Consider the following 23,338-nt stretch of genomic DNA (forward strand, 5'->3'; position numbering starts at 1 on the left):
TGGGCAAATTATGTTTACAACTCTAAGTGGACCCACATTTGCAATAGATTATAAACCCATGTAGGCTATCCTTCACTTCTCATGCTTCCATAAACTTCCAGTATGCATTTTAAAGCAAGGGAATATAAGCACTGTAGATGGCTGGCTGCAAGGATGCAACAGGCAACATAGCATTTGTTGTCCAATCTGGACAAAAATGCCCAAAAAACATAATTTACCTCAAATCCTTCCTAGCAAGTGATGAATGCTTTTCATTATTTGGTGTGAATTCATTCAGCTGTTTTTGAGACTTTTGTGTAGAAAGAGGAGCTTGGGGATATAAAAACATAATGAAATGTTGGCTAGAACAATACCATCGGACCATGGAAACAAGTGATAAATAGGATGCTTATGCCTTAACATGTTAGAAGGATCATCGAAACCCCCCTTCCCTGTTATAACAATAATACATAGAACATTACCACATAACTTAATACTGTAAAGTGCATAGAGCATGCAAGGGCAGAGTGCAACCAGATCCCCTCCTGAGCCTAGATTTTTCTAATCCACAAAGACTAACCGTAGCATTTCCAGGAACTCTTGGCCCCCTACAAATGGGAGGCATGTGGAGTTTTTAGTGCACCCCTATGACTCTTTGGGCCCCCATAGACAGTATAGGGGATGCATTATTTTTCTCACTTCCATGACTAATGCACCCCCTACCAACCCATTTTCCAGGAGGCTTCTATGCACAACCGCGCCACACCGCTGGCACCTTCCAAGTATTAAGGGAATCTGAGGCCCTTCTTAAGAGAATCTTTAGCCTTAACCAAACTTTTAAAAGCGTCCAGAAAGTGCACCAGCTGAATGTTCAAATGGATGTTTCAAGGATTTAGAGACTTCATGGCCGCTGACGTTCAAGTTCTAATTCCTAAAGCTGTGGGTTCATTACGTAGCAGGACTCTCCGATGCACAAGTAGTCATGTACAGAGACAGAGAATGTGCAGCAATGGTTCCTTTACCAGATGGCATAAACAACTTCTCTTATCCTCCAGTTGTCCCTCCTCCTGCCACTTGGGCATGAAATCCAGGGTAGGGAACAACCCCAGTCTCATTGTCATATATTTCCTCTTGATTTTCACAGAGTAAGCAGTTTCAAAGTAGGACTGTTCGTGTTGGGCCTCTTAAGAATTTAACACCAGCCTCCCATGTGGTTGAATGGCTTGTTTAATTTTGTCCTCCTACCGATTTTTCAGCCTGATACATTTGTTCACCACTTTCTTAAAAATATGCTCACTTGTGTCTAGGTGCAATAGTTTACTGAGGCCGAGGGTCCTGAAATTATCCTGCAGATACTTTTTGAAGCAAACTTTCCCTCTTTTTAAGTCAATTTCCGACCAGACATAACGCGCCAAGAAATCTTTAGGGGAGTTCCTCATTTTGTGACATTTTAAGAAACACACCTGCCTGACTAAAGATTTTTTTACCAAGGAGAATTCGAGTATGACTTGCGCAGGCGAAGCTGTCTTGGTAGATGGAAGGGGTCATTTGTAGGTTTGAGTTATGATTTTCTCCAAGAGGTTTGCATCATGACCAAGCATTATCTCACCTCCATACGATAAAGTCAGGATCAGTTTTGTCTTGATCACCATAATAAGAGGCTTGAGGTTATGTTCCCAGACACTTGTTAGTAGGGTTAAAAAGGAAAAGTTTAGAGCAATTGCTTTCCCTCTAATAACTTTCTTTGGTGGTGTGAGGACTTCCTCAAATCCAGCTAAATGTCCAAATGGGTGTAAGTGGTTGTTTCTTCTATTGGTGACCCTTTGAGTAGCCATTTGACCTGGTTGGAGAAGCGCTAAATTAAGGAGATTACTTTTGTTTTCTTGAGATTGATCTCTATCAGGTTTTCATCGGTGTATTCCCACAAGGCAATTGATCAATATTTTCAGCCCTGCTAGTGTGGTACTTAGAAGGAGCAGGTAATCTGCATGAAGTATGTTAAACAAGGGCAGACCACCAAGGCTTGGAGCATGGGACAAAAGCTCATCCAGGACAGGTGAAATGTTTGAAATGTACAAGTTAAACAGGAGTGGTGTGAGCAAGCACAACTGTTTCAGGCCTATTGATGTAACCACTTCCCTGGACAGATGACTTCCGTCCCCAACCTTGATCCTAACCCAAGCTTTTGTGTATAATAAGCATATTGCCTTCAATAGGTTTTGCAGGATACTCCCATGCTGTAACGTACCCCACAGTTTATCTCGTGAAACGCGGTTGAAAGCCACTTTGAAATCCACAAAGCACATAAATAAAGGCATGCGGGTATCGCTTGCTCTTTTCATAATCAGGCCCACACTCATCAGGTTGAATAGCGTCCCTGGGTTCTTTGTAAACCCCGTCTGGTTCAAGGGCAGTTTTCCAACTTCTAATGCCCATTCAGACATATCTTGTAGCAACAGGTTTGAGAAGTATTTGAGGTCCATATCTAACAGCACTATCAAATGATAACTGCTTAGGGGTGGATAAAACCAAGGTCAATGGGAGTCATTGAGAGGCACCTTCCATTGAACTCAGTTTGATCCGCTCCTATCACAGGCACTATGTCCAACCACACAAATGGCACAGCCTTTTAATCTGCAGAAGTGAGACAATGCAGGTTGGTAGGCATTATATAGAATCCTGTGGATTCCAGAGGTTTCCATCACAGAAATGTAAGGAAATGCATGATTTCAGGCTAAGTTTGACTTTTGCAGGACATTGTGGGTAAAAAAGAACCTCATGGGATTCGTGCACGGCACACCACCCTGGAATCCCCTAGTTGTTCAGTTTCCAAAACTGTCTGTGGTTGGTCGCTTTCCATGGGTGGCCGCCAAACACGCCCCCAAATCCCGCCGGTACCCCTACTGCTAATCTCTCTATGTAGCACTTTAGGGCCTTTTGTGTCAAGGCTTCTTGGCCCACCCACACAAGTGAGGTACTATTTTTATTGGTAGACTTGGGGAAATGCTGTGCTGTAGGATATATGTGCCTCTCCACAGAATCCAGAGGTTTTCCTCACAGAAATATAAGGAAAAACGTTGTTTTTAGTCAAGGTTTAAGGTTTGCAGGGCATTGTGGGTAGGAAAATGGTGTGGGATGCATGTGAAGCATGCCACCCTTGACTCCCCTGGATGTCTAGTTTTCATAACTGTCTCGGTCTGGTAGGTTTTTCCAGGTGGAAGCCTTCCCAAACCCAAACAGTGTTGCTGTTCACCATTGCAAGTGAGACAATATTAGGAGATGGCCATACTTTCCTGGCCCATATGTAAAGACAACACCCAAAAGAATCAAATGCCCCTTTGCCATTTGAGATGGGATGCTTTAGTCCACAGGGGAACAGAAAGACTGTTGAGGTTTTAGGGGTGGGTAGGGCCTGATGTTATGATGGACAAGATACACCCCATTATTTTATTTAAAAATATATATTCCTGTCTGCTCGTGGCGGGAACCAGTTTGTCTCTTTTGGGGTTGGGTGTGGTCAATGCCAGAGTGCAATACCTATACAACTTTATTTTGCCCCAAAGACAGCATGTCTCCTGGATTTTGTAACCCCGGGGGGCAGGTTTAAGAGAACCTCCCTAATTGGGACAATCCTCCTGTCTGCCCCCAGAGGTGCAGAAAGACACTACTGACCCCACTGGGTCTGGGGTATGGCCCCATGCCAGGATAAGGCAACCCAACATTTTGTATGTTTTGATGACATTTTGAAATCGGTGGTATCTAGTGGGCTTTCTGCTCCCTGGGAGGTGGAGGGTGGCAAATTGGATGTAAATAACCTATACGCTCCCCCCCTCCAGGATGGGCAGAAAGTGTATTTGGTCCTTGGGGGAGCACAGGCCCATACCCGGCAGGGCCACTCCCCCAAACATTATTGCATATGTTCAGTCCTTAGTGTCTAGTGGGCTTTCTGCCTTCCTGGGGGTTGATCGGGGTTACTTACCCCTATCTGCCCCCAGGAGGGAGCAGAAAGCCTTTTGCCCCATTTAGTTGGGTTGGGGGTATAGCCATCCCCATGGTGGGCAGGCCCCACCTCTATATTTAAAAAAAATGCTTTCTCTGGCGTCTAGTAGTCTTTCCATCCTCCTGGAAACAGATCGGGGTAATTACCCCATCTGCCCTCCAGGTGGGGCAGACAGACTGTTACTCCATTTACCTGGGGTGGGAACATGGCCATGACCATGCTGGGTAGCCGTACCCCTATATATTTTTTTTAATTCACTGGCATCTAGTGGGCTTTCTGCCTCCCTGCCCTGGTGGCAGATCAGGGGTAATTACCTCCATCTGATAACCAGGGAGGTAGAAAGACTGTGGCCCCATGTAGTTGGGGCGAAGGCACACATTGCCTATGGTGGGCAGTCCTCATGCCTATATTTAAAAAAAACGTTCCCTGGCTTCTAGTGGGCTTTTTGCCCCTGGGGGGCATCTTCCCCCAGGAAGAACAGAAAGACTGTTGCCTCTTTACTTGGGGTGGTGACATGGCCATGCCCATGTCCCACAGCCTCCAGTCGTATATTTAAAAAACAAAACATTCCTTCGTGTCTAGTGGGCTTTCTGCCATCCCCCAGAGGGCAGATCAGGAGTAGAAAGACTGTTGCCCCATTTAGTTGAGGTAGAGGCATGACCTTGTCCATGCTGGTCATCCCCCACCATGATATTTAACAAAAAACTTTCCCTGGTGTCTAGTCAGCTTTCTGCCTGCCCCCAAGAAGGAGCAGGAAGACTGTTGCCCCATTTACTTGGGGTGGGGCATGGCCATGCCCATGTTGGGCATCCTACACCCCTATATTTAAAAACATAAAAAACATTCTCTGGTGTCTAGTGGGCTTTCTGTGTCCCCCCTGGGCAAGGCAGATTGGGGGTAGAAAGACTGTTGCCCTATTTACTTGGGGTAGGGGGGAGCCCCCGCCTGTATATTAAAAGAAATATTACCTGGCATCTAGTGGACTTTCTGCTGCCACAGGGCAGATGGGGGTAATTGCCCCCAGCTGCCCCCCGCAGGTAGGGAAGAAAGACTGTTTCCCCATTTAGTTGGGGCGGAGGCATAGCCATGCCCCCACCCCTACATTTTTTTAAAGCTTTCCCTGACATCGAAGGGGCTTTCTTCCCATCCCATGGGCAGATTGGGTGAACTTAACCCAATCTGCCTCCAGGGGTGAAGAAAGACTGTTACCCAGTTTACTTAGGGTGGGACATGGCCGTGCTCAAGTTGGGCAGCCCCCACCTCAATACTGTTATCGAATCCATCAAGAAGAGCTATTAGTAATGGGAGATTCTCCTCTTCTGTACATTACGTCTCCTGAGAGAATCAGTGCTCAGGGGGCTGAGATATGCTCCTGAGCACTGAATCGGTGAAAATAAAACAAACCCAACCGTGCCCTAAGTGTTGATCATCATTACAAATTTAAATAAAAACATTTAGGCTGCTCGGGAAACTCTTTCCAAGAAGTCTGAGCTGCCTCAAAAACAAAGTAAACCCTCTGGTCCAAAGGCACCAGTGGCGGACATGCACTAGGGAGGGAGTGCGGGGTTTACATAACATCCGAAATATATACCAATTTCAACTCCTCTTCTAATATTAAAAAACACAAGGTACTAAGATCTTTTTCAGATCTATATAAGTCTTCCATTTTTCAGCAAAGTCCTTCTCTATCCCTCTACTTGATTTTGTCTGCACTTGCCACCATGGTCGGACTGGCCTACAGTGCAATCTGCAGGGTCAGAAGGGCTGTCTCAGTGGCGGCTCCTCGGCTAAGGCGAAGGAGCGTTGCCTCACAGGCAAAATTAAAAGATCATTACAATTGTATCATCATTTGATTTTTCACTATTGGCTGGCGCTGTAAAGGTGCGGGTGGGGAAGGGCTCTGCTGGCCACAGAGCAGGAGAGGGAGCAGGAGACAAAGTGGTGGGCACTCTGTAAAGTGGGTATGACAGTTTGGTCAGACGTCTTGGGCTAGCCAAACAGTCATGAGCTCTGTGCATTTTCCCCACCAGGCTGTAATACACAGCCTGGTGGGGAACATACCCAGGCTCCCAGTCCCCGTGTGATCCTGACTAGGGGAATCTTGGAGCCTGGGTGCTTCCTGTTTCTGTGTCGTGGACGAAGAGGGTGGAGGAGAGCCGCCCACCGGAAAGGTAAGTGCATTTTTCTTTCTTGCCCCCTTTAATTTTTTTCCTTTTTTAGCACCCGCCTCCCTGATCCACTACTAGTCCTCAGGAGCACCTGCTACTGGCTGGTCTGATAGGCCAGTGTGTGGACTGGATTTTTGACTGTTTGTGGGCCTGTTATATGGTCTGGTGGGCTAGGTATTAATGTTGATTTCCTTGATATTACACAAACATTACCTGCAGCAAACACAAATACATACAGTCTCCCATAATTTAAAAAAATGCCAATATCGCATGTATGTACAAGCTCAAAAATGTTCCGATTTGCAAACATTGGGCACTTAACTATTTGATTCGCTTATGGGGACCAGTTTTATTTTGGTGCCCTGACCTAATTTTTGTCCCCAGTCCAACCATGCTTGCCGCTCTTTGAATCTTTTCCCTTTTATACCATTGGCTGTGTAATTTTGTGGGTCATTTCAACATTGGGGATCAGGCTTGGCCTTCACATGTAAGAGCAGTGGGGCGGGGATGGAATGGGGTGATGCAGCTAGCACAAGGCAAGTGTTTTTTTTTTATTATTTAATTCTTCCTATCCCATCATCTGTCGAATTACCCCTCCCCACTGCCCACCCCTGCACCGTCCCACCGCTCTTACCTGTGCCGGCCGTGCATGTTAGCGATCGGAAATGCTGCGGTTATACACAAGGTATACTGATACGTATGTTAATTATTTACAGAAACTAAAATATACATTTAATTTCATTTATGGTTATTATGCAACAAAACCTGAAGGGACAACCCTGCACTAAAATAAGAAAAAGTGAATATAGGCAGGGACAGGAACAGTCAGGTTTCTCCTATTCAATGGCTATATTGTTCTAGATCTTGGGATTCTTCACAGGAAACTCCCTTAAAGTATTTCCCATAACGTTGGAAAGTGTGATTTAAAAGGCATCTCCATATTTTTGGGTCAGAGTCCTCAAAACTTTTTGCCAGGTATTTCCCGATTAGCGGTTTGAAACTATCCTTGATAATATTCTTCTTAGAAGAATAAACATAAATCACTTTTTCTAGTCCAGTATTAGGCATTAAAACCTGCAATTTCTCAATAATGGACGGAGCAGGCATGGCATTTAAGTCTGAGTACATTACTTGTGCATGGAATTGTACATGAACAAAGATGTCTTTTTGAGTTTGTTTCTAGGAGTCCCCAATCCTTGAGCTGGGGGTGAAGCACAAATACTCCCTCCCGCCTAGCACTTGCAGTACAGTACCGTACAGATTTTAAGGTGGGCTCATTTTAATGCAACACACGCCACCACTTGCAGACAGAACGTGGCAGCCTGTTTACATTCCTGTGATCTCTGCAGCATCATATACAATTACCCCACCGCAGACGCGTCTTTTGTTGTATCTATCAGTCAACAATCGGTCTCTATCTTACCTAAAGCGTCTCGCGCTGAGACCAGCACTAGAGACCTCATGTGGCATTTATCCTTTTGTTTCTCTCACTGGTGAATCACAGGAGCCAGATCCAACCATTTTCAGAACATCAGGGATAATTAATTCGAAGAGAAAATCACATTTCATCATCTCTCCCTCCGAAACAGACACTAAAAAAAGGTGTCTCAGGCAGAGGTGCCAGGCTCATCTTTATGTAAATATATAAACATGTGCTAGACCAGGAGCGTATGCTAATTTCCTTTCTGTAATTCTATTTAAATGTGCTATTTAATCCAGTAAATACACTGTTAGAGTTGTTTTTCAGTCTAGTGATTAATAGTCATGATTGTTCAATGGCCATGCAATATGACCAAAAAATCATTTAAATTCTGCATCACAATATTCAGAATTCCTTTTAGCTCTGGCTTGACAGCACAGCTGTCGGCAAGTCCTTTTATGACTAGTACTTTGAAATATACAAAGAGTGGGCTTTGGCTCTGCCTAGGTGAGTGAGTGTATCTCTCTCACTTCATGATATTCGCTGTTTGATTTATCATTCCACCCCCTATGGGCAGCCGCGGTCGGTAGTAGGAGTAACTGCAGGGCTGTGACGTGGGGAGGGGGAGGGGCAGCGGGGGTAGTAAACTATGGATTACGGAGGTTTACATGTAAGTTAACATATAAATTATTAAAACGAATTTCGTTGCGTGCACTGCCTCCCCAAATGCGATGCTGTGCACGCAACGAAATTCGTTTTATTAATTTATATGTTAACTTACCTGTAAACCTCCGTAATCCATAGTTTACTACCCCCCACCCTGCCCCTCCCCCTCCACACGTCACCGCCCTGCAGTTACTCCTGCTACCGACCGCGGCTGCCTATGGGGTGCTTGCACGCAATGCATGTGCAAGTATTTTACATCTCACAGCAGCAATGCAGTGCCATGGCCACCGAACACCCATTCGTTTTTTATATTTTAAAAATAAATTCCCACTTTGAGAGTTTGCTTTTAAAAAACAAAAAGCTTTTTAGATGTAGATGGCCAGCCATTATGGATTACGGTACCAGCTGACAAACCTACCAAACCCAGACATTTTTGTAAACTAGACACAAGGGAAGGCCAGGGTGGTGTGCCTTGCATGGATCCCACAGCATATTCTTACCCACAATGCCCCCAAACCTCAAACTCTGCCCAAAATCATGCTTTTCCCTCACATTTCTGTGATGACTGAAACATCCAGTATTTGCAGGGATCCACACAATTCCTACCACCCAGAATTACCACAATTCGAAACAAAAACGCTACCCCTATTGTGTGGATGGGTCTAGTGCCAACAACAGGAACAGATCAATCAGGGACAACGAAATTCCCCACAAATAACATTGTCCCTTTTCCAGCACTGCCTCTCCCCTCTTCCGTGTTGATCTATGCCCTTGGGCATACCTCTGCCCCCTAGGCAATTGATCAAAAGTGAAAGCAAACTGTGCCATTAGCGCGGACTGCTTTCTCTTTTGTTTCCCTGGGGCTTCAGCATGCTTTGTGCGTGGCCATTACAAAAAAACAAAACAAAAATTCCAACTCAGACTACAAGGGAAGCACTTCCCGCGAATTCTGAGTTTAATTTCTAAAAAGAAAATGAGGCTAATGTTTTCCCCAGAAACATTTTCTTTTCAGGTATGCATGATGACCTGTTGATGTCCTCTGTAATATAAAGGTTGTGCAGAGGATGTAAACAGGTCATCCTTCACAGCTTCTACGTCATACTTCCAAGGTATGCATAAAACAATCTTTCTTTTTTTGCTTTGTTTTTATATACTTTTATAAAATGCTTTATCAGAACTCGCATTTTGTCTATTTGAGCTAAACAGATACGCTGATTAACAAGCATTGGCAACATCATAAGTATTGGCTAAATCTGCCAATACAGGAATGCACAAATGCTGTTTGCATAGTTTCACAACTTAAAGTCAGATCTGTTTGCTTTGCCAACACTAGCTTTTGCATGGAAGGGTGGTTTCAAAGCATCACGTGTGCTTCTTCTGTATGAGAATGCATGAAGCATGTTTTGAGTTACAGCATGGACGTTAATTATGGGTATCCAGGCGTAGCAAATGCTATCTTGGTTTGCTATTTGGCTCCAGTAGTATTCCTGATACCAAGGCAAAAGAGCGAAACAAAAAATGAAAGACTAAGTTGATGTAAAAAACCAGGCCCAGCTGTCAACCCTTAACATAAGTGACTTGGAGCTGAAAAAGCAAAGACATGTCACAAAGGCGGACTCAAAATATGCAAACTACACCCAGAAGAGCTCAATGATAAAAGCAAAAGCGAAAGGATGAGAAATAACCCAAAACACCTCACACTTCAAAGCATACCTGAAGAGCCCACACAGCCCCTATCTGACTCGGAATATGAAGTCACAGATGATGACGACAAAAGTGACAATCGTCATGCCCCGGATGGCACGCACCCACCGCTGCAATCACAGCGAACCTAATGAAAACCTGCAAGGCTCATTTAAGAAATGTAAACCTGGAAAAGAAGGATTTCATATTCCCAGAGAAAGTAAAGGAGAACACTGGATCACACCAACTCTGTTGGTTAGCGCTCTAGCTGAGCATGGACACTGAAAGCAAGGCTCGGAAACAAGAAAATTCCCTCGCTAATTCCACCTGCTGCTCAGAGGACTGTCCTGCAGGCTTTGGTGATCTCCAGACTCGATTACGGTAATGTTTGTATCTGGGTGCGGACAAGACCTCTGTATGCCACCTCCAGCTCATTCAGAATGCAGCTGCCCACCTACTTTTTAGGTTGCCTCACCACGCCTCTATCTCCCCTTTGCTTCATCAACTCCACTGGCTCAGGGTTGGCAAGCATATTGAATTTAAGGCTCTCTGCTACATGTTTAGAGCTCAGCACAGCCTGGCCCCTGCATACATACTCAATCTTATCAAGCCCTATCGACTTGCTCGCAACCTAAGATATGCCAATCTTTTCCTTTTCTCAGTCCCCAGACTATGGCTGGCCCGTATGGGTGGCGATTCGTTTTCCTTCCTGGGACCAAAATTGTGGAACTCTCTTCCGCTAGAAATCAGGAATTGTCAATACCTCCTTGCCTTCTGTAAAAGGATAGGATAGGATAGGATATATGCTTGTAGAGCGCTCGTATGCAGTGGCGTCTTGGCGCTAAAGGAAGAGAACCTAGTAAGGCCTGTAGGCTGTAACATTCACCTATGTTGTAGCAAAAAGCTTAAGACTTTTCTTTTTAGCCAGGCCAAGTGCCAACTTAGCTTCAATCTTGCTTGTCCCGTTGTTCAGCGCCAGGAAACCCTGTTAGGTATCTGTGCGCTTTATAAATCCTTAAATAAATAAAAAATGTGAAGGGCAAGGCAGGATTAGGGGCAAAGAAAGGGGAAAAAAGAGTGAGGGAACAAGGGAGGACACAGTTGAGGCAAGAGGCCGAGGGGCAATGAACTCCCATGCAGCACTGTTGCACCACTAATACATAAATGCTGCACACCTCCGACCTGCCTGAGGCCAGTCAGTAAGGGGCTTAATATTACAGTGCCTTCAGTACAATGTCCCTATTTTGGGGAACCTGGCAAATGTTACAGTGGGGGGGGGTGTCATGCTCCTAAAAATCGATGTTGCAAACATATTGAGCTAACACTGAAGTTGTTTTAAGCTGCGGTATGTGGCAAAGCTGCCAGTGATCATTTCTGATTGATGCCGCATGATTGAGATTCTTGAGACTGATATAAGTTGTCAGTGCTCATCATGGAGCAGTCAGCGGAATCTCATACTGCTAAATTCCACTTGAGACTGACTTTCTTGTCTTCTTCACATCATTTTCAGCTTGAGTGCTTGAGTGTTTTGCATACAATAAAAAGGTTTCTTAGCAAGCAAAAGAGACGAGACTCGTGCTTCCTTTTTGTAGCTTAGATTTTGCAAAATAATAGAAATATAATCACAGAGATAACAGCTTATGACAAAAATAAATGACACTTCTATCTATCTATCTATCTATCTATCTATCTATCTATCTATCTATCTATCTATCTATCTATCTATCTATCTATCTATATGTAAATATATGTATGTAGGTTAAAGTGAAGTTGTTCGTAGGTCTTATAATAATAAACAAAAAACTGTTTCAAAACAAAAAGCACTGAAATTCACCAGTTATATGTAATTCACATTAGTATAACTTGCACCTCCATAGATTTCATATGTCAGTAATGTAATATGTGAGGTCATAAGCAGTGCAAGTTATACTTATGTCAACTATGTATAACTGGTGAACTTCAGTGTTTTTTTGCTTTAAAACTGTAGTTTTTTTTATTATTGCAAGACCCTTAAAGTACTGTTTTTCCTTTGTTCTAAGCTAAAGATGATATTTAACGTAAGTTAAAATCGTACTACCTTACTTACCTATAACTCCACTTTAACATTTGTTTTTTCAGTGAATTTCTTTTTTTTTTTTAACATAAAGTAATATCTTACTATGATACATCTGCATCCAAACCCCAGCCGTGCATGATCAAAGACCGTACTAGATGATGGGTTTGCCGTAGGGCCTGACCTGTGGCCGGGCCCTACACCCACACCCCTCTTGGGCAGCCAACATCTATATGTGCACCAGCCTAGCCACAAACCCCCTCCCACCTTTTTAAAATAGTTTTTTTCCATTACTGCAGGACTCCCACAGGACCACATGGGTGGTTGTGCTGGCTCCCTCAGGAGTCACACAGGACTGGGCAATCCCAATTTTTATTATTACAATTTATGACCAGAACAGTACCAAACAATGGCTGGGGGTCATGGTACCCCTACCCAGCCCCATTATATCCTATTCAATTTTAGTTTTCAATACTCAGAGTTCTATAATGGCAGCGGCAATAGAGTCCCACAGAAACAGATGTTGCTATTTTTAACCTTAATTTCTCTAAAACGGCTATACAGATTTACACCAAATCAAATACAGCACACTTTCTGGGTAAATATCTAGATTTCTGCCAAATTTGTGGTAATTCTGTTGAATCATTTTCTCTGTATCACAGTTCAATTTCCGTTTGGAAATTGCATGGGGAAGAAAGTGTTTTGGAATCCCGTTATTCTCAGCCCCCCCCCCCCCCACCCCTACCCCTTGACGGATCACCTCAAATCTTTTACTGAAAGAAAATAAAGTAGAATAACTTTTTTGTAACGTGGAAGTCATGTGACTATAGATCGCTTGAAACAGGACTTTTATTATATGTTCTGTGTAAACCTAAAGTAATCTCCAGGAGTCTAATTCTTGACTGGTATTATGTACTGATATTGTCTCCTTTCGAAACGTATTTGAGAAAAGCAAATCAGTTTCAGAAATTTGTTTACTGTGGAAAACACGATCTTGTCGGGTTCTGAAACTGATTTGACAGTTGAATAATTTTTCAAAAAGGCACCTTGACAAAGAAAATTACTTCTAGATAGAAAGCTCACCTTAATTATAATACAGATGATTTTGAGAGTTTGGAAATGTGAACAGAAATCCAAAATAGAACCCTGAAATCGAGTAACAACTGGTCAAATGTCCAGAAAGAGCATATGATTTAAGAACAAATGCCTGGAACGACTCTACAGCAAAATCTTAGACTCATAGTTATATTATTTCATTGACTGACATATATAACTAGCAGCTTGAGTGTGTCACTCTGAATGGTGTTTTTCACCAACAACAGTGTCAGGACCAATTATTACATTCTCTTTTTAGTTTTGCTTAAGATGTTGGGTCTTTTGCAGATCTTTCTTTATCCAAAATTGGTATCTCTTTCCCATTGGTTACCTTATTTCTAATACCTCTAAATTCTTACATGATTTAATGGGTTTAACTTGATTTTAGCGAATGTATTCATTACGTTTTTAATCATATTTCTAAAAAGATTTAATCTCTAGAAGTAATTGCAATGACTTACTGGATATTTCATTATGTCCCAAAATGAAATACATTGCAAACCGGAGCTTAGCATTGGAATCACTGGCTTCCAGTGCACGTTATCACATGACTCTTTTACTGAAATGTCTTTTAGAATTAAAGAAATTAACCAAATAATAAAAGTGTATTTGCCATTGAACTAAGGTTCTTGGAAAGTATTGAGAAAACAATTTGGTTTGATAGCTCAACTACTCACATAGCTCCTCAAGGCAAAGAACATTTCATACTTGAACAGATGTGTACCATAATTAGATGTGTGATTGGCAAGACTTTATACTCACTCACTAGGGACAAGACACACAGAAATAAAAGTACAACATTGACTAATTGATGTTTTGCATGTTAACTGTTGCCATATTTCCATCCATGTATGCCCAGTCTTTCTCCTAATCAGAAGAGGCAACAGTGGTACAGCAGTCGCACATCTTTATCTTTAATACAGTATGAGACAAGTAAAACAGAAACAGTGCTCTGAACACTAAAACACTCTTGTTGCCATGATGTGTGTATCTGGACCAGAGAAACAAGTTCCCAGCCCAGGCGTGAACAACACAAGGAATAGCAGAGCCTCAACATTTGAGGCACTGTCTACATTGTTCGGCCTAAAGGAAAAAAATTCTGTTCATTTGAAATATATAAATAATTGTACTAATTGACTTAAACCAGCATAATTAATATCAGATACATGTAAGGAGTGCTACACTATTCCTTGTTCTCTTCATGCCCAGCGTTTAGACGACTATTGACACTGGGCCATATGTAGGAAGCCAAATTGAGATCGCAAATGCTGAAATTCGCAGAATTTCAGCATTTGCAATCGCAATTTGGGAAATGTGCTATGTAGCAAACAACAACACACACGCAAAATATTCCTTAAATGCAATGTAGGAAGCACCCAAGTTGTGCGATTTTGGCTTAAGGAATCGCAAATTACCACCAACTTCAGGTTGGTGGTAATTTGCGATTTCTTAGAAAAATGCACTTTTTTGCATTTTTCAAAGTGCCATGTGGCGCACATACATGCCCTTAGCGCATGTATGTGCGTCACATGTGCACACATGTTTATCTCAGGGGTGCAAAAGGGTGTCCTATTGACACCCTTGCAACCTTGGAATTGCATTCTCAATTTGCGATTCTCTAATTGAGAATCGCAAATTGAGAATGTCTTCCCATTCATTCCTATGGGCATTCTAGCCCATAGGAATGAATGGCAAGGTATTCCTTATTTGCGAATCTCAATTTGTGATTCGCAAATAAGGAATATGTGGGATTTGCAAAATATTTTGCTATTCCTACCTACATTGCGTTTTGCGATTCTCTAATTGCGATTCCCTAAAAATAGCAATTTGAGAATCGCAAAACACGTTTTACCTACATATGGCCCACTGTCTTTTGCTCATGTTAACTTGAACAGCTCCCTAAAAAACTATTTCACATGAAATGTTTCCAAATCGGCCTTCCCAAAGGTTGTGCTGGATAACTAGATAGAATAATTTCACATGGCACTTTGCACTGTATCTGTTTAGAATCCACTTGTCATTGTATTTGCTTTGGGTGGTCAACCTAAACTTTTAAACTAAGTGGATTGGCTAAGATGAGGAGCGCGGGAGGGTGATTCTTTATCAGTGCTGTTTACATTTTTTGTGTGAAATTCCGTTTTTTTGTGAACATGTCTGCATTGTTTATTGGTCGAGTTATTTCTAGGGGTGGGCGGAATTTGCGGAATTAACCTTCGCAAATTATCGCGAGAATGTTTAAAATTATCGCAAACAAGCAGAAATATCGCGAAGATGCGGAAGTTTTTTTCCGGCATGTTCGCGAGATTTTCTGCATGGTTGCGGGTCGCCAACTTACCCATGTGGTTGCTTGCGGGCGCGGCCATCTTGTTTTGAGTTGTTCTCGCGGTGCATGATCGCGAGAAGAAAGACGTGATCGCGCGACGCATGACGTCACTGCGGGCGCGAACTGTCGCGAGACAGCGCAAATGGCTAAAAACAATACAACATCTCATGGAGAACGCGACCGGATCAAGAAAACTTGTCGGCGAACGCAGGGATTCAGGTAAGGCGATCGCGCGCGCGCGAGAATGTATCATTTTACAGCGCGAGCAAGAAACAAATTATCGCCAAGCTGCGGAAACCGGAATTTTTGACATTTTCGCGCTCTCCGCGGAACGCAAAAATGTCAAATTATCGCAATTTCCGCGAACGGAACGAAATTTTTGCCCAGGCCTAGTTATTTCATATGTAAGATAATGTCTAAAATGTTTGTATTTATTGTTCTCTCCTGCTCTAATAAAAATTATTTAAAAAAAAAAAAAAACTAGATAGAATAATTTACAGCAGAATGTAACCAAATCAAGAATTATTTTCCGTTTTTCTATCATGTTTCTCACTGCGGGCAAATCCACAACCATTCCATTTTAAAGACGCAAAAAATGATTTACTTAAGTGAAAGCCCATCATTATATTTTTCAAGGAACTCATTTGTTTAATTGTGTTTATAAAGCTAAAAAAAAGAAAGCTGAATAGTAAAGATAATCTACAACTGAGGCTTTTCTGGGATTTCATTGACAAAATAACAAACGATAGATTGCAGTTCAGGAAATTGCCAGCAATGCTAATTTCTATAATATAACAAACACGTAAATGTTCCCATTGGGATGCATTGCCAGCCACATTTAACTTAACTGATTTAATTACAAAGTTATACTTAACACTGTTGTCTTGCATTGAACTACCTTGTTTTCATTCGAAAGAAAAAAGGGATTGTGTCCTGCATCATTTTATTAGGGCTACAGAAGAACTACAGTTGAAAGCAGAAAAGACTCTGAAATGAATAGTGCATGGTACAATGTTTTGTTTGGCAACATTCAGTAGAATAAACCAGGGCAGCAAAACTGAACAGTGCATATTACTTTCAACCCTTCGTGAAAAGAATGTATTTTTCTCTAATAGCATTCATGAAAAGAGGTTGCATCTGAATTACATTTCTGCCTTCGGTAAACAAATGTCTGCATGTTCCATTATATGTAATCTCTGAATAGGCCCGCAAAAAGCAACATACCCAGGCCATGTGCATGACGTCATCACACTTTCTTCCAGAACGTTCTTCAACCTCACTACTTCATGGTCAATTACAGAAGGTTGTTTGGGCCTCCAGAAGACTTGCACTAGAAATGTGTACGCGATTTCTGAACGGAGCACCCTGTGCAAGACCTTTGTGGGCTGCTTGGCACAACAGCACCTTCATGTGTTATTCTACACCACCACTGATGGCAATGACAACAAGAAAAACATGGAGAGAAAAAAAGCAATATGGTGGCAACAAGCAATGTCTTCCATTTCTAGTTTGGGTTCCACTGATTTACATCAATGTGGTACACCAATGTTCCACTAACCCCAACATCCAATCCCTATTAGTGTTTTTGAATAACTCTTGTAAAGGACTTCTTGTTTCTGCAGGCTAGTGTCACATAAAATCGCCTGTACACTGTGGGCTTCATTATAAGCTGCTCTTTAATTTCAGCAGGACCAAAATAGCCATCAAAGTTTGAATTGCAAGGTCCAGGATAACTCTACAAACCTGTTGTTTTTCACCCAGAGACTGTGGTTGCTGAAATCAGTTGCTGTTTCCAGGAGAAACTCTGGGCATAAATCTGAATTACCCCACAGAATTAGGTTCTGCACTTTCTATTCTGCCAATTAAACATTTAATTGTTGAGAGGACATTCATGGTCCATCTCATTATCCCCTGGTAACTTCATCCCTCACAGTTACCACTACCTCTGGTAGTGGTAACTCTGGGGGCAGTAGATAAGAAACCAAAATCTGAGGACATCATTATGAGGCTCTGTGTGTTTTTTCAATGCACCTGGATAACTACAATTAAAGAAATGGGAAACTGTTACCTTGCCAAGAGAATGTGTGGCATGTGAACTTCAGCATTTCATCAAAGTGTTGCCACATTGTAGTAACTAACCACTGGGGAAAGTTAACTTGGTTCAAGAACATGTAGGGGAAGAGAGACTTGCTTCTTGTATCTGCAACAGATCTGTGCTCTATAATTAGGGCTCCCATTTTTTCCCAGTCTGTACTTATTTTTAAATACGGAAAATAGGCCTTCCTTGGATGATTTTATTTATTGTCAATCATGAGTGCCAGGTCAGTAGGTGTACAAATTGAGAGGTTGGGGAGATGAAAAAAAGACAGTAGATTTCCTAATTAAGCTTAATTAAGTGCAGATCTACAGTTATTTATGCTATTTTATAATGCAACTGCTTCCAGATAATTCTATTGCACTGTATACTACTAAAAATCTTTCGGACATTTAAATGTGAGTATACATTTATCAGTTAAATAAATGTGGAGAAATACCCATTGTAGCTTCATTTATACAGGAAATACAAATTAATAATGGATAAATATAGAATAAATGAGCCCAAAAAATATTATGGATAAATACAGACAGAAATGTGAAACAAATAAATAAAATAAAAAACCGGGAGCCCTATCTGTAATCAAGTCAACTCACACCTTTGCCTGCCAGGACCTTCAGGGGTTACCAGATTGAGACTTTCTGCACAAGGGAGAAGATAAAGCTCATATTCTTGAAAGAGTTCACCTCTTTGGTCTCCCCATTTTTACAGCAGCATTATTAAAGCTTTGATGCCTCACATCCCAGATTGGTGACTTTCCCACTTTTTACCATTAGTTTTATTCCCCTGTATGCCAACTTGCCAGACAGACTTCTGTTCAATGAGTGCAGGCTAGCGACTAAACCGCAGACTGTGGGACAGATTCCTTGATTCTAATCACTGCTAAGCAATATCTGAGCTGAATGCTGTGAACTATTCCTATTCATAAATGAATACCTGCCTCAGATCATCAAGTTACCTGCACTGGAATTTTAAACGACAATCGAAATATTAATTGCAGAATACTCAGTGTACATAGACTAATGTGTAATGAGATTGAAAGGAACACATATGCGTTGTCTCGCCACAAGTCATATAGGCAAGGATAGTTAACACAGGAGAGTGGTAGGTTAGATAAAACAGTGGCACAAACTGTGGCTACAGGTGACAGTTTCTCTGCAGATAGGTCATTAATAGTGCATGCTGAAAAGAGCATGTGGGGTAGTAAAAGGGCTCACCATGGGTGGAATGACTACACAAATAGGAATGGCTGAGATCCACCTGAACACACTGGCAAGCGAATGCCTGGCGACTGGTGCACATTCAGGCAAGCAGAGCAGATGTGTGTCATCGAAGTACCTCAAAGAATACAAAGAATGCTTGGACATATTAGCAGCTAGGCAAAAAAATCATTCAATCCATCAACATCTCATACTTGGCCATCCTTACTGTATTTATTGATTACTCCTTCTGGTACAATACACCGCATTGCATTGTATTGCATTGCAGCATTTCTAGAGCACCTTCATACATCTTGCCAGGGCCACCAACTGCTTTGCCAAGTTCCATTTGCGATTTTGTGTTCAATATTACAGTGTATGGTGTTGCCTAAGGTTTACATCGTGCCCAAGTACAAATTAGGAGAGCTGTATTCGGGACTGCAAGACGCAGCAGTGTGTGTACGTTTATTTTGTTCAAGTCCCATTTTAAATAGAATTACTACAAATACATTTCAAGCTGAAAACTTTACTTTTAAAAGCCATTGCAGAAATGAGACAGTTTCATTGCCAGTTACTTTGGTGGCGACTCCTTCTGCTGATGTTCCATCATGCCTGGTACTCGAGGGACCCTCAGCGCACACTATCAGCAGATGCAACCACAAGAGGTCTGGAGTCTCTTGTTATTTTTCTATATTTTGGGCCTCGATCTGAGCCAGAAAGCTCACTGCAAGTTGTTTTAAACCCTCTATAATAAATGGATACACTACATGTATCTATAAGTCAGTGCACAGAGCTGAGTTTGCTGCTCTCAACCTCTCCATTACAAAACACAAACAGTATATCCTATATTCTTCACCAGGGCAGAATGGAAACTAAGGGATCTTTGATGTTTAATAGTGGTTTACTGAGAAACAATTGTGAAATTAGAACACGAGTCTCATTTACTGCTTTCTTTGTCAATGTATTCATGGTACCTGTGGCATGCGCAATCTTGATTGGATTAAATTAAGTTTTCTTTGCTATGACAGAGAACTGCTGATGTCTTACACATTTATTTGAGAAGAAGGAGAAGACAATGAAAGCCTGAAAAATGGAAATGCATCCGGATCGGGCAGTAACTGTGTAGAATGCATAAGAAAAGTGGAATGTGTTTAATGTCTGTGCATTATCAATATGCTCCAAACCACAAAAACCTATTAAATAGTGCACATTTCATCAGAAACATATATGCTCAAACAACAAATAATATATTTCACAACAGCTTGCAAGTCATTTTCTGTATGAATAACGGTTTCTCAAAGCAAAGTATTTGACCAATCTAAAGTATGCAACATATTAGCTTTCATATTTACACTAATAAATATCCAGTATGACCTGTGAGTTGAAAGGGGCATTTGACTTAGTGTACTTTGAGATTTTGTAGCTAAGAATAAAAATACAGCATTTAGCAATAGGTGTTTCAAGACTTTCTCATTTGATGTAAGCACACAATCTCACTTTTTCCTTATTGTATATTGATTCTGCTATGCAAGTACTTTACAGCAATGTAATCATTTGACCTTTCCAACACAAGCAATGAATCAGTAGGTGGTGTAATAAATTGAAGACACAATAGTGTAATGAAGTGCATTAGTGAAAATCGTGTGCATCACAAACTTTTTACATATTGCTGAGATCTTACAGAAGAGATGATTTGCAGACACCACACGAACCACACGCTACCACTTTGCAAGTTGGAAGGCTTATCACCCACTATAGCATGCCAGACTCTGGTGAATGGTCTAAAACCAAATAGAAGACTGGTTATCAAGAGAATACTAACTCCCCTAAGAGGAGATTCTACCTTGATATGGTTTTTACTGTTTCACTTTAAGAAAAACGAACTATACGTCACAGATAGCTTCTGTATAAGAAGGCCAACACACTTCTTTTTGCCCTGAAGAAGTCCGAGAGGATGAAACGCATTGGCTACGGTTTTATTATGTTGTGAAGAAGAGTTCACGAATTAAGTAAAACTAGAATAACAGCTTATAACAATTTCTTAAATCATATCACATGGTTATACAATGTCAATTGTATACTCCAGTCATCCCACAAAATAAAATAAAATAAAAAGTAAAAGTAGTGATTTGTTGCTTGAGACAAAGGCAAGTCAAAATTAAGGACTCGACAAAAAAGCAAAAATACTATAAAATAACCAGCCTATACAAAAAGATGTGTTTGATATGAAATACTTGTAATTAATGAAACTCGAGTAAAAACACTGGTTGCATGTACACAGATGTTTGTGTCCAAAATGGGTCGGTTCACAAAGATTTACAGTGATTTCCTCCTGTAGTACTACTGAATTCCAGGAGTAAGCCAGCTGTAAAATGGGAGAACTCCTGACTTACTCCTGAAATGTGTGCATACTCTAGGAATGTTACAATAGTAAATCAGTAAATCACAATCACCCATACGCCTTTCTTTGCAAATATTGCCCTATGAGTGTAGCTTTTTGGTATTGTTAGACATTTATGACTTGATGCACAAAGGGTCTCTGCACTCTTAGTGGAGGCCCCGCAGTCATGGGGGAGTCTCCGCATTTGGGGTTGAATCTCAGCAAAGAGAATTCTCACTGCGGAGACTTCGCCCTGAGTGCGAAGACTCCCCCACTACTGCGGGCCTGACTCACGAGTGCGGAGGCCCTTTGAGAAACATTGTGGAGATTCCACCCCAAGTGTGGAGACTCCCACATGTCTGCGGGCTTCCGCCACGAGTGCGGAGGCCCTTTGTGAATTATGCCGGGGATTACGCCCGAGTGTGGAGACTTCCCCATGACTGTAGTGTCTGACTCACGAGTGCGGAGGCCCTTTGGGAATCATTGTGGAGATTCCGCCCCGAGTGTGGAGACTCCCCCTTGACTGTGGGCTTCCGCCACGAGAGCGGAGGCCCTTTGTGAATCATGCCGGGGATTACGCCCGAGTATGGAGACTCCCCCATGACTGCAGGGTCTGACTCACGAGTGCGGAGGCCCTTTGGGAATCGTTGTGGAGATTCCGCCCGAGTGTGGAGACTCCCCCTTGACTGTGGGCTTCCGCCACGAGAGCGGAGACCGGCCCTTTGTGAATCCGACCTTTGAGGTTTATGCTTAATTAGCTAACCTTAAGGTCCCAATTTACAAGGGCCACTACATTTGTGACAGTGGCCCCGCAGTCGCGGTGCGGGCCACACTCATGGCGGGGACCCAGCAATGGGTAACTGAATTACAGAGGTCCCGTCATGACTAGGCCATGAGTGCGAAGGCCCTTTATGAATCGGGACCACTGTCTTTATATTAGTAATTTCCAGTTATTCACTTTTAATTTCATTTTACACTTCTTTCCACTTTACAAATATTTCTTTCATGCAACCCTTTCCTATGTACATTTTGACATGCATGTATTAATGCATATAAATATATTTCTTCGCGTGTTTTACAATGTTCATTTGTGCAAATGATGTGCTCAGACAAGTGCATAAGGTGCAAAGTGCAAAATTGTAAATATGCACAATCCACAATCGTGGTGGATCTAAGTAAGGGCTGGCTTCTGTGCCACAAGATTGCATTTTGCAGCCTTCAGGAGGACATGAAAGTACATGTTCTATGTTTGATGGCTGCTCGTTCATGAATACCAATGCGCTGTGCCGAGGAGCAGCGCACCTTCTTATGACTTTAAGGCGCATTGCGTTCATGGCTGTAGGCGTGAGCGGCATGATGATAGGCGTTGTGCGCTGAAAATGAATGAACAGATACCTGCCATTTCATCAACGAAGGACTATGCCTGGCTCCGTGGGTATTAATTCTCCGTACGAGCATAATTGTGAAGAAACTGGAAAATCAATCTCTGTTTTCGTGTGTTTCTATAGCTGAAACGTCTCTTTAGCATCGGTGTCGGGGCCCTTTAAAAATGGATTTGTAAGTCTAGAAACACACCACAGGACTCCTTCAGTTCGTGCTCTTCTTTATTTTCATTTTATAGTTATATTTATACTTCGAATTGAGTACATTTTGCTTTAGGAAGCAACAGACCACCTTTAAATGCTACATCTCGCACAAGATCTGCTGCTCATAGAACATATGGGGAGCGGAGGCCTGGGTGAAACCAGATTAACCTGGACCTGGCAAATTGGTGTGGGAACGCTGTCGATTGCTGAAAGAAAAAGTGCCAGTGAGCCCCACCGGTAACCACTGGCTCAAATTAAGCCCCGGGTGGGACAATACTAAGAACGCACACCATGCAGCCGGTGTACCATGCAGCCGGTGTCTACATTTTAATAATACGGGTACCGGAGTTCATATTATCAAATCAAATCTTTTGATTGAGTGCTTACCCCCGAGTCACCATTTTGTGATGTATTGAGTGGTTTCGTGTAGCGGCCAGAACTCCCCCTGTCATTTGAGATTAAATCAAGAGTCCATTTCCAAAGTGCCTAGCTCTATCACTTAAGCGCTAAGCAGCCAATCACCCCACACACGGGCATCAGTAATACAACCCATATGCACGTGCAGCAAGTAATAGTGTATTCAACAAGTAGTAGGTTCATATTATCACGGAAACGTTGTTTTAAATGAAGACCAACCCTAATTCATGAAATCTTGACAGAACTCATTTTTGGCTGGGCGAGAATCTGTCCC

At 42.1% G+C, this 23,338-nt stretch overlaps 1 protein-coding gene across 1 annotated transcript in view; it reads right to left on the minus strand.

Moving 5' to 3' along the window:
* Nucleotides 1–23,338, minus strand: part of GRIK2 (glutamate ionotropic receptor kainate type subunit 2) — a 1,523,718-nt gene that overhangs the window by 1,486,879 nt on the left and 13,501 nt on the right. The gene's annotated exons all lie outside the window — the stretch shown is intronic.

The sequence above is a fragment of the Triturus cristatus genome, chromosome 6 (assembly GCF_964204655.1).
Source record: "Triturus cristatus chromosome 6, aTriCri1.1, whole genome shotgun sequence".
Lineage (NCBI taxonomy): Eukaryota > Metazoa > Chordata > Amphibia > Caudata > Salamandridae > Triturus > Triturus cristatus.